The 13,021-nt window shown below is 40.3% G+C and overlaps 1 long non-coding RNA gene across 1 annotated transcript in view; it reads left to right on the top strand.

Annotated features, from left to right (window-relative positions):
- Positions 1-13,021, top strand: part of LOC138921988 (uncharacterized) — a 321,454-nt gene that overhangs the window by 10,154 nt on the left and 298,279 nt on the right. The window contains exon 2 of the long non-coding RNA XR_011435057.1: positions 1,150-1,204. This is a non-coding gene — a long non-coding RNA (uncharacterized lncRNA). The remainder of the gene's footprint in view (positions 1-1,149; positions 1,205-13,021) is intronic.

Below are 13,021 nucleotides of genomic sequence, written 5' to 3'. Positions count from 1 at the left end.
AAAATGCCCCCTACCCCTTCAGTTCCACCTTGACCCAGGGCAACTAACTCCTTAGAATATCATGAATTAATCTGTGAACATCAAAACTTTCTTTGTAGGAATTCTTATACTTTATCTAATGAATCACAAATAGTGCTGTGATATTTGTCGGTTGAAAATCTGTTACTTTATTTAGATAGATGATTCAAGCTTCTGTATACAGGAATTGGGAATTATGATGATCAAAACCATAAAGGAAAGCAAACAATATTTTCCTTTTTTTTCTTTTAAAGATTGGCACCTGAGCTGACATCTGTTGCCATCTTCTTTCTTTTTGTTTTTCTTCTTCTTCTCCTCAAAGACCCCCAGTACATAGTTGTATGTTCTAGTTGTGAGTGCCTCTGGTTGTGCTATGTGGGTATGTGGGACATTGCCTCAGCATGGCTTGATGAGTGGTGCCATGTCCACACCCAGGATCCAAAGCAGTGAAACCCTAGGCCGCCAAAGCAAAGTATGCAAAATTAACCTCTCGGCCTCGGGGCTGGCCCTGCAAACAATATTTTCTAACAGACCAAAACTGATTACATTCTCATAGAATTACAAAGGATACCAATTCTGGTTGTTTTCCTTCCTGAATCAACTTAAACCTAGGACTAAAGCAGATTCAAGTACAATGATCAAACACTAGCTTAACAGCAATAACCCCTTTGTCTCCCATTCAAGATTACTATTCCTTAGTCACCTGCTTCCTAATGCCAACCAAAATCCATGTGCTATGGCAGTGCTGGGAAAACCTGTCTGCAAAACTGTTAAAAGTAGCCCCTGTCACTGATAGCAAACCAAGACAGGGATATGGACACAAAAGTAATATAGTATTGCAGGAGCTTTTGGATTGTGTGATCAGATTGAAAGGAAGGGGCCTTATCTAGGAAAAACTAGTTTGTGGTTCTCTTATTACCAGAGTCTATGCAATGGACTATAATAGCAGCTAATATTTATTCCACATTTATTATGTACTAACCATCTTTTTAAGAGCCTCACATGAACTAACTCATTTAAGAGCGCTTACTCTCTGCTTAGCCATTCTTTTAACAGCTTTATGTAAATTAAGTCATTTAATGCTCACAAAAATCCTGTGAGAAAAGTACTATTATTACTCTTATTTTACAGATGAGGAAAAAGAAGCTCAGAGAAATACAGCAACTTGTCCAAGGTCATACAGCTGGTAAGTGGTAGAGTCAGGTTTGGAACCCCTGCTATCCTGACTACTAAATGATATTTACATGTAATCTGCAGGGTCCTTTTCTCCTTGACAAAGTGCCAGACACTCTCAATGAGTAACTGACCTTTTCTATGCCTATGTGCTAGGCACACCCTCAAGAAGTTCACAATCGTAAAAAAGAACCAAGCCCATCATTTTCAACGTTAGTAGAATGAACTTTTATTTATTTATTTATTTATTTATTTATTTCAAGATTTTATTTTATTTCCTTTTTTCTCCCCAAAGCCCCCAGTACATAGTTGTATATTCTTTGTTGTGGGTCCTTCTAGTTGTGGTATGTGGGACGCTGCCTCAGCGTGGTTCGATGAGCAGTGCCTTGTCCGCGCCCAGGATTCAAACCAACGAAACACTGGGCCACCTGCAGCGGAGCGCGCGAACTTAACCACTCGGCCACGGGGCCAGCCCCAGAATGAACTTTTATTTTATTAAAAAATCAGAACAATAAGGACACGTTCAGCTTTTTAGAGTTTTCAAAGCCTTTTTTTTCCCCCATCAAATCCTGGCAACAACTCTATGAATTCAGATAGGAAGGTATTTTTATTCTCATTTGACAGATGAGAAAACCGAAGTTCAGAGTTTAAGTTGGAAATTTATAGAGACAAAATTCAAACATCTTCTGACTCTGTAAATTGTGTGCTTTTAAATTACTGTATGCCATACTGCTTAAAATGAATGTCTCAACCATCTTGGACTCAGAATGACTATGCTCAAATGCTATATCAGTGGCTTTAGCCATATAGGTTTTGCCACTCAGGTGGTTAGAGGCAACATTTTGGCTTTTTTAACCCACCATCTCTATCAGTGAGAATCACTAGTACAAAGCCAAGGCCTCCTATCTTGAGCTGAGACAATAAAGTATCTAAAATCCTAACACCTCGATACGTGTTCTAGTTCTGATATTGACCCTTGATAAGTCTTTGCCTTGCATTGTGCCTCGGTTTCTACAGGTTTCTTAACCATGCAAATAGCACCTGGTCTACAAGTTCTGTCATTAAAATAATCATATGTGATCAAGTAATAATATAAATAAAAGCAGAAAATACCCATACAATGGTAAGATTGAGTGAATACAAAAGCTCACCAACGATTTGCCTTTGGTTTTGATAAATATGGGGCTTTACTAGTTAGGAGTTATGATTGCAAGCAATAGAAACCCAGTTGAGTTCACTAATGCAAAAGCAGAAACTGAAAAATGTAGCTTTACAGAGCCATTTATAATTAAACTCATAGGGATATTTCATAGAACCAGAATTCTGCTGGGCCTTGGAAACAATTAGAACAAAAGACTCAATGCTGTTAGGACTCTCTCTCTCCCTCTATTGTCTCTGCTTCTCTTGGCATATCTCCTCCTTCCCCTCTCTTTACAGACAACTTTCTACATTCCAAATCCACATGGGAGAAAATGGCCACTGATAACATCTCTACAGTTAGAGTTAGGAGCAAAATGGGCTGGAATATCTTTGTCCAAAAGCCAAGATAAGGAGTCTGATCATATAAGCTTGGAGCACATGCCCACCCTTCAGCCAATTAACTGTTACCGGGGAGTGAGATCACATTGTAGGAACGTAGTAGCTCTCAGTAACCATGTGAATAGGGTGATTTCTTTCTGGAAAAGGTGAGGGACAGTTCCCTTCAAAGGGGGTTTCTGGGAAGACAATAAAATAAATGTTTCTTCCACAGAGGCAAAGAGTTTATATTTTTGCAAACTAATGCAGCCTGAGGACCTTACTAGTGAGATTTGGAGATGGATTTCTCTGCATGTACCAACAAATCTGTGTCCTGTCCCAACCCTGACAATGGTTTATAAAAGATATATGCTTTGAGGCTACTAAAAAGGGCTTACAGGGATATTGACCATCACTTCTCCATCCTCTTTCTTTCTAGAAGGATAGATGAATGACTAGTGTTCTAGTGAACGTACTTTGAGAAGTCTTTTAGCTCTGACAATTTATTGTTCTATTATTGTTAAATCTTCTACAGTTGGGCCAGTCTTCATCCACATGGTATGATTTCAGAGGAATCTGAGCTTTATTGATATTCTTCAGGATTCTACCATTAGTGCTCTATTTCTTTCTCTTAAGGCTAAGCCCCCAATTCAATGCCCTTTTCCTTGGATGTGGTTTTCCATGAAATTTTTTTAGTCATTGATACATTGATATGAATGAGCTAACCAGGTCATTTCCTTAATTCACATAGAGGTGGGAGAAGGGAAAAGTTGGGAAGGCAATGGTAATATGGGCTTCCTGGAAGGGAAGAGGGGCAGATGAGTACAAGAAGGAATGACAATAGGCCCAAAGACAAAGGCTTTCTCCTTCACTTATAGAGAGCCAAACCTCCCTGGCTGTACAAAGTGCCTGGTTACTTCCAGCAACTGGACCTTGAAGTTGATTACATTCTCATATTCACTCCAGTCTTGCCAGGCTCCTGGTCAGGGTTCTGTGATAATATTGTTCTCTGGTACCTAGCTAGCAACTATGCTTTTCAGCCCCTCCTGCTATCAAATAGGAACATAACTACTAATAATTTCACCAGTACAGTAATTTACAGTTCATAGGACTGTTTCCATGTGCTTTATCTACTCTGATTCTCACAACTTCCTGATAAAGTATGTTGGGCAATGACTGCTATTCCATTGAGCAAACTGAGATTCAGTGGAATCAAGTATTACAGGCACAAAAAAAGCCCTGGCCTATCGCTCTACAAAAATAAAGGTCTTGTTTGCTTTGTTCACTGGGATTTGGACTCAGGCAACTTGGCTTCACAGCCTTCAAGACCGCTTCCATATAGAATTGTAATATCAGTTTTCCTTATTTGTCAGAGTTAAGTGTGAGAGGAAGATGAGTCCTCGCAAGTCACTGAAGCCACCAAAGTGCTGGGCAAAGTGAGAGATGATAATTAGTGTTGCTAGATCATTCTGTCAAACTTTATTTATTTTTCCTTATTAAAAATGTGCTTCCCCTAAAACCCATTTTCTCTGAGAAGCTCGCTTTAAGTGTGAAGGACTACCAATGCCTGAAGCCACCTACCTGCTGACTCAGGTCCTTCTGAGCTTCTAATAAGCTCATAACAATGTGAGAAGAAAGAAAGTTTTTTAGAAAATGGCCACCACTCAATGATGAAACTTAGTGATGATTAAATAAAACCATTTACTGTGCAGTAGAATAGCAGTAACAACAACAATATTTTTAGTCATTTCTATGTGCATTGTAATTTACAGTTTGTAAAGTTCTGTCACTTCCAATAATTCATTTCAGGGCTTCGGTCTCCCATTCTCATACCTCTTTATCACCCTCTTTCAAAACTCAAAACCAACTGGGCTTTCACTTATTACATTTTGCTCAAAAGTTTGTTTCTTACTATTGGTGCAAACCAGTGATGTTTAACCTGGTCTTGCAACACCTTGAGATGCCTTGCTCACATTATTTCTTCTCTTTCAAATGCATTTCCTCCTCTCCTTTCTCTGTTTATCAAAATCTTACTTATCTTCCAAGGCTCAGCTCAAATCTCACCTTTCCTTTGAAGCCTTTCAGGTCCTCCCCAGCTCACAGTGCTCTTGTCCTTCTCAGAAGGCCTGGGATACTTCCGCCATTCACCTGGCACTTAACGGAGCATACCTAATGTTATTGATTTTTATGTATACATCCTTCCTACTCAGCAAACAATTAGTGCCCAATAAATGTTTCTTAGTCATATTGCTAATACTCTCAGTAATATACCATGAAGTCTCTGAAATCTATAAAAATAAAATTAAACTGAAATGTTAAGAAATATTGAGTGCTTACTCTAGGAGAGATACAGCATGTGATAGAGAGAGCCTTAGATGTAGAGTGATAAGCCTGAGTTGGAGCTCTAGATCAGTCATTTTTCAGCTGTGGGATCTTGAATAAGTCCTTTTACCTCACAAATTTTTCAGTTTCCTCCTCTGTAAAAAGAGGCTAGAAATACCTTCCTTGCATAGTGCCTGGCAGCTAGCAGATCCTCAATAAATATTTTGCATAATACGGAATCAATATTCATTTCATAGAGTTAGTGTGACTGTCAAATGGGATCATGTATTCAGGAGTGCTTTGCCAACTAGCTCCGTAAAGAAATATTCAGTGATCACAATTACACAAACGAAGAAGGCTTGGGGGCCGGCCCGGTGGCGCAGCGGTTAAGTGCACACATTCCACTTCAGCGGCCTGGGGTTCGCTGGTTCGGATCCAGGGTGCGGACATGGTATCATTTGGCAAGCCATGCTGTGGCAGGCGTCCCACGTATAAAGTAGAGGAAGATGGGCACGGATGTTAGCTCAGGGCCAGTTTCCTCAGCAAAAAGAGGGGGATTGGCAGCAGTTAGCTCAGCGCTAATCTTCCTCAAAAAAAAAAAAAAAAAAAAAGAAGGCTTCATATGGGGGCCTGCCAACCAAGTTGCTAACAAACTCCTCCAGGGAGATAAAACCAATAAACACACAAAGCATAATAGCTAGAAAAATATTAGATGGATTAGAGTAATATAAAAAGACTTCATGGAGTTGTGGGACATGAGCAGAGTCGGGCAGAGAGTAGGTTGCAACATAAAGAAAGGTTTGAAGGGATGCTGAAGATGGTGTAGATGGGATACAGAGTGTGAAGGAGGTACCTCAGCTGAAGAAAAAAGTGTGTAAAGGAGGGCTAAAAGAAAAAGTTGACTGGACATGACAGGGACAAATTATGGAGAGTCTTGTGGTGGTTTGGGTAGAATGATGTGGAATTGATATGGGAAAAGACAGGAAGCTATTATATATTTTTGAGCTGTGGAGTGATATGATGCAGGTGATCTTTAGAAAGATATATTAGACAAAATTGGAAGATGCAGGAAAACCAAGGTCAATGAGACCATTTAGGCAGATCTTGATTTGGTCCAGTGCTAAGGTATTTGTATTTCTACCATACAACACTATATTCTAATTGTTGGTTGTCTGGTCTCATGACAAAGGATTCTAGTTGCCAAAAGTTTGAGGTATTGGGCTTGGTCCTGAAACAGGCAACATAAGACCCATATAAGGAGTATTGCCACCCAACAAATTCCACCAACTCCCATCAGTGGCTTTCTCTTCTTGTATTTACCACTAATTAGGTGCTAATAGCCCTACCATTAGCTGCCAGAATACTGAGGTCATCACATCCTACCAATTGTCGCCTATAAGGAATATTAAAGTGAGTGCCTATGTTTCTGAAATCCTGTGCTTTCCTCATCTGCAAAATGGGGCATCATAGTATAGTGGGAAGAATTCCCACATTGTAATCAAGGAGGCCTAGGCTCAAATTCAGACTGCTGCTTTCTAACTGTGCAACCTTTGGTAAGTTATTTAACTACTTTGAATTTCATCTGTAAAGATGAGGAAGATAATACCTCTCTTCAATAAATAGTAATTATGCACCTAATTTGTCCCTGGCCCTGTGCTAGGTACTGGACATACAATGGGAAGTATATTAGTTAGGATAAAATAACTGATATAACAAAAAAAAACCACCCAAATTTCCATGGTTTAATGTAAGATTATTTTTGGTCACATGAGAGCCCAATACAGATATTCTTTCTCAGCAGATAGCATTTCTCCACACAGAGTTTCAGGGATCCAGAAGCCATCCCTAGGCAGTGGTTCTCAACTTTAGCCTACTCATTGGAATTTCCTAAGGAGCTTAGAAAATACCAATGCCTGGGCGTTCACATACAGAGATTTAATTGGCCTGGCATCCAGCAGAGATATCAGAAATTTTTGAGTTCCTGAGTGATTCTGAACATGTAGTCAAGTTTGAGAACCACTGCCCTAGGGCCTCAGAAGCCTCTGCACCCCGCAGGAAAAGTACAAAGAAAGGATAAAGAAGGCATACTTGCCTTTTAAATGTTGTAGCCTAGAAATGATAACGCATCACTTCCATTCATATTGTATTAGTAAGAACTGGTCATGTGCCACTTTTCCCTTTCCTGAGATATTAGCAGGGCTGAGAAATATAGCCTGTAGCTCGGCAGCCAATTCTAAACAATAACGTTATATTATAAACACATCATAATCGTATACTAATGCCTACTAGTATAAAATTGCAGTTATGATAAGAGAAACAAAGAAAGATACCGGTGCCATGAGCATGTAACAGAGAGACTTGACATGGACAATGAAGTCAGTGAAGATGAACTTGGTAAACTGATCATTGAGCTGAGATCTGAAGCATTAGTAGAACTAGGGAAAAATTGTTGGGAAGAACTGTCCAAACAAAGAGAAAAGCATGTGCAAAGGCCCTGAGGCTCGCTAGAGCATGTTTATCATAAGAATCAGTTAAGATGATTTATGCAAAAGAGGATTATAACACTAAAGCACTATGCAAATGCTATCATTTAAAATTATCATTATTATTTACTTTCACACTGTGTTCTGAAACACTGGCACTCATTTCTCTGGGCTCAGCCAACCCAACATTGTCCAACCTTGGAAGGATAAATGAGCCAGGGTTACAGAACTTTGGAAGTAGAGATAAAGGAGTCAGAAAGGAACCTGGTCTCTGTTTTCACATAAATGAAAAACATGCAAATTAAATACACATTCTATTAGCTATCATTTATAGATGTTATTAAGCTTTTTCCCTTTGCTGCCAGGCAGCTAGGAAATGTCCTGTTGATATATTTAATTCCCTTTTTTAAAAAAATCTGGCTTGTGCTATTATGGCTTTGTTTTCAAAGCAAAATTCCGGAAAACACCTACTTTCATTAGACTGGAGAATATCAGACAGCAGCAGATCTCTTGGGGTGTGAAACTTGCAAAAGAATGAGTATGTACCCTATGGAATTTATCTTACAAGTCTCACTTTGTGAAATATTTTGCATGGGCTTTAATGGGCTACTGGGGCTAGGCAAAGCCAAGGCGATGCAACTCTAAATGCCACTGTGCACCATTCTTCAGATACGAGAGAGCAAGAGAGGGGACCTGTTTCCATTCTGAGTGAGGAGTTCTGAAGTGTCTCTTAGATATCTTTCCCAGTATTCATCTATCACAAGGACTTGGCATTATTTTCTTCTAGACCCAAGTGCTTTATCCCCTTGCCATAGCCTCTGTACACATCTAGGAGATAGGAATGTGAACCAAAGGAACAATGTGATCCTAGAAAATTGGATCTGGGATGAGAAAGAGATTGATCACCTTTTAGGAGATCGGTTGGACTAATATACATCTTGGGACACTGAGGCACAGAATAGGAAAAGAAGACTGCAGTAAATAAACAGCAGGACATGAACTGGAATCTCAAGTCTTGTCTCACTCTCCACTCCCCACTCTTGATTGATGCTCTTTCCTACTACACTCCACAATTAAACTCTTCCTGTGCCAAAATGAGTAGAATGGTCAGTTTTTAACTTTATGTTTCAACCAGTTGATTCTTAGATTTCTTCAAGCAGCAAGTGCTGACTATGTGAAGTGCTGGGAATGTAGAAAAAAATACGTAAGGCATCTTCTATTTTTTCAAGCAGCTCACGACATGTGAGGAATACTCAGGGAATCAAAGATGTTACAATACTGTGTGATAGAAGCTATAAGGCTCAAATTAGGTGCTATGGGAAGACAGAGGAAGAATAATTAGAGGTCAGGAAAGGCTTCTCAGAGAAAATGATAATTGACCTTGCTTTCAAAGAATTATTATGAATTCACCAGAGAAGGGAAGGAGAACAAGACCAATTAGGAATAGGGAATAGCATGAGCTTTAAATGAGTGAAAATTCACTAATTTTCGGTGAGAGAACAGAGTGAGTTGAGAATAGAAGTTTAAGTTAGAGCAGCTGGAAGAGAACCAAATCAATGAATTCTGGCTTTATTCTGTATGCTTCTGGGAGAAGATTGCACATTTTAAAGTAAAGTCATGACATAGATTTGTTTATTCATTCATACATTCACTGTACTCCAAGTAATCTTTCATTTGACAAATCTTTCCTGCTTAAAACTCCTAACTGGCTCCCCAGTTCCTTTAGAATATAAGCTAAGCTCCTTAATGTGACATCCAAGACTCCCATGACTAATTCCCTCTCCACCTTTCTCTCCTCTGTCATTTCTCACCACTCTAAGCCTTGTACTTTAATTTTCCTGACTCTTCATAGTTCCGTGAGCAGAGAGTGCTGTTAGGTACTCCTTTGGCCTTTGCTCTTCTTGTTCATTCTTTGTCATATATTTCTCACTATTTTCCCCCTAACTAACTCTTTTGAAATGTACCTGTTGACCCCTCCTACAGGAAGTCTTCCCTGATGCCCCTATGATGGATTGGGTACTCTTCTTCAGTGCTTTCAAGACATCAAGTTCTCATCTCCTGCCTATCGTTAATCATATTATATTGAAATCATCTGTTTACTCCTCTGGCTTTGTAAACAGGCAGTGAACTCCTGAAGGGCAGGGACGAGGCCCCAGTTCACTTTGTACCCTTAGTTGTTAGTATTGGCCTAGCACAGAATGATTGGCCTCATAAGTGCATGTTGAACTGGACTGAGAGTTGGCCAATTAGAAGCCTTTGGTAGCCTATCTAGTTTCCTGTAACTCTGAAATCAATTCATGTCTCCAATGCCCCAGAGCCAAGGGCCAAAGTCAATATAGCACCTTAAGCCATGCCTGAGGGGCTTCTGAAATCAGATTATTTTAAGAGAGTCTACTGGTTTTGGTTAAGGTAAGGCTGGCAGCTGAATTGCAACAGCATGCAGGCAGCTGGACACAGCTAAAAGCCAGGAACTGAGGAAATATTCTCCCTCCCTCACCTTTGTCTCCTGACACATGTGTTGAGGTGGCCTGGTTTAGCCTGTCCTACAGTCCATACAGGAGGCAGGTTGGCGAGACAAGACCAGCCATAGAGTTGACTGGAGCCCCAACCCAAGCCCAAGCTGGCTTACTTGGCTTCAACTCCCTGCTGTCAGGGTGCTACTTCAAAGAGGGCCATTCTTAGCAGTCTAGAATTATGCCTTATGTGGAATTAAAAGTATAGACCCCTTCCAACTCCTTTTCAAAGGAGAGGGTGGCGTTCCCTCAGAAGGTCTGGGGAAAATAAGCACAGAATCAATTTCTTTATTTCCCCACAACTCCCGCTTCTAGTTAGGGTCTTCACAGCACCAAAATAATTGGATACAAAGTGCTAACAAAATCATTTAAATCGGTTATCTGTCCCTAGAAACCAAATGTATGTGTAAAACTACTGTGATTATTATTTTCCTCCTGTGTCTGTTTGTTTTTTCCAGATTTTAGTCAAACCGGTTTCTGTGTATAGACAAAGTCTAAACGCCAGTCCAAAGACAAAGTATTTTTTAGCATGCTTCTTTTAATGGTATAAAGTGCTTCCCTGCTAACAACCATCTTCAGAATATGGTGTGTGTATTGTGGGGAGGAGGAGAAGGTACTGAGGGTCAGAGAGATGAAACAGCCAAGACTGCTCTTCTAAAGCAACCCAGGCATTCAGTATTGGGGTTGGGCAAAATCCTACCAGATGTTATACCTTCTTTATTTGGCTTTTGCTATTTCAGCAAAAGGAAAGTACAGCCACACAACTACCACAAATCTGTCAAAGATCAGATTGTGTGGTAATAGTAGTTCTGAGGGGAGGCCTAAACCTCACAACTTTCTGTTCTATCCAAGTCCAGTGTTTGCTCCACCCACCAAAGATTTCATCTTCAAAGTATTTTTTATAAATATTAACTAGTGAAGGCTCTGATTCAACTGTGTGGGATGAGAGCAGCAGTCATGCACTGGTTGAGTAAATAAATATGAAGTGGCGAGAAGCCAAGATGGGTTGTTAATTCTAGTCAGAAGAGATCCTGGACTTTGTCAGGGAAGGTCAGCGAGGGTCACAGAAATAACATCCCTTTAAAAGATTGGTAAAAGGTCATCTAGTCAATTCCTCTGTCTCTAAGAAGTCGTTGTCTAAGCTAGTAAAGTCTTTAGCGTCATTAGGCAACTTTTATTTGCTCTTCCTGCAGCATTCCACAATGTAATCATTACACAGGGAATTGTAGTTTAATAACCATTAAACCTATCAGGTTTTCAGTCAAGAGACAGTTTGAATTTGAGAATCACCAGTGTGTTCTGGTCTCCGTGTAAATAGGGAGCAGGCTTCATGGGTATGCAACCTGTACAGTCACACAAGGCTCCATAGTTAGAAAGACCTGCGCTTGGTTTAATGATCTACTATCCTCATCATGAAATCTTAATAATTTTAACAAGAGGTCCTACATTTTCATTTTGTACTGGGCTCTTCAAATTACCTAGTCTGTCCTGGTAGCTTCACAACCTCCCTGACCTTTTGCATGTCTGCATTTCTGAAAACATGCACTGTCAATTCTGAGCCAATCTAGCATGGGAGGTACAGGAAGTAGTATTATGAAACTTTAAAGACATGTCTGAAGACATTGCAAATCTAAAACTCCTCTCTCAGATTGCAGGCTGCAGAAAGAATAAGTATTGGTGATTTCAATTTAGACACAGCTTAGGGAAATTATGGCCAAAAATGACGTTCTGTAAAAAAAACTACCCCAGAGAGCCTTATATTTAATCTCTAGCCATTCCCATTTAGAATCTACTCAGGGCACTTGTTAAAACAAAGAGAAGTACCTGAATGCGAAGCTTCCAGGCTCTGCTAGGCCTGTGAAAAGCACACAGGACTCTTGCCCCTTTGTACTTTCATTGGTGGGAAAGGTTCTAGAAATTGGTGTTGGCAGGGTTTTGGAGTGGTACAGGAGGCAGAACCCAATCCAACTCACTCTTTTCACAGCTGTCCTCGCTCCTGACAGCTGCAAAAATTAGTTTTTGTTAAGTATACAGCTCTGACTCCAAATAGGCCTCAGAAGAAACAGAGCCCTGAGAAGCCAATTGTGTAGTATTTAGTTCCTGACCACAAGGCTTCTTGATGGTTCCCAGTTCTTCATTAGAGAATGTTCATTCTAAACTTGACAATTAAACTAGTGCTGCTTGGCTTGTTCCCTAGGGTAACAAAGTAGCAGCATAAGAGGTTAGGGGGAAGACACATTTAACTCCTGCGGAGATTTGAAGGTGTTTTTCCCTTAGAGTATACTATATGGACTTAAGTCCATGTAGAGGGAAAAAAAGGAGGAGAGTCAGCCACCGCTTTCACAACTTTCATTTTTTATCAGTCTTAATTTTTTTTTTTTTTGAGGAAGATTAGCCCTGAGCTAACTACTGCCAATCCTCCTCTTTTTACTGAGGAAGACTGGCCCTGAGCTAACATCCGTGCCCATCTTCCTCCACTTTATACATGGGACGGCTACCACAGCATGGCTTGCCACGTGGTGCCATCTCTGCACCCGGGATCTGAACCAGTGAACCCCAGGCTGCTGAGAAGTGGAACGTGCGCTCTTAACTGCTGTGCCACTGGGCCAGCCCCAATCAGTCTTAATTTATAGTTTTTCTAGTTACAGACTTGTGCTAGATAACCTTGAGAGTCTTTTCTGGCCATAGAAACCTGATACTAGCTGTGAAAAATAATCCTGAGAAAATACAACTTGGCTTGAAAAGTCCCTGAGTCCACACCTAGGCTTTTCTTTTGGAGTTCCAAGCTATAGTTCCAACATTCTAGGAGATCTAGTGTGTGTTCAGGGCTCTGAGATAATCTTGACAAAGGTTCTGTTGAAGAGAGAAGCCTTATTTTTGTTCATCTTCCACACAGAGCAAAAGGGACAAACAGAAGACCAGACTTGTGTCTGTTCTCTGTCCCATAGTAACCAGGTGATCCTTCACTTCTCAAAATCTCAGCTTTATTATCTGTCA

The sequence above is a fragment of the Equus caballus genome, chromosome X (assembly GCF_041296265.1).
Source record: "Equus caballus isolate H_3958 breed thoroughbred chromosome X, TB-T2T, whole genome shotgun sequence".
Lineage (NCBI taxonomy): Eukaryota > Metazoa > Chordata > Mammalia > Perissodactyla > Equidae > Equus > Equus caballus.
This window is presented reverse-complemented; position numbering and strand designations above follow the sequence as displayed.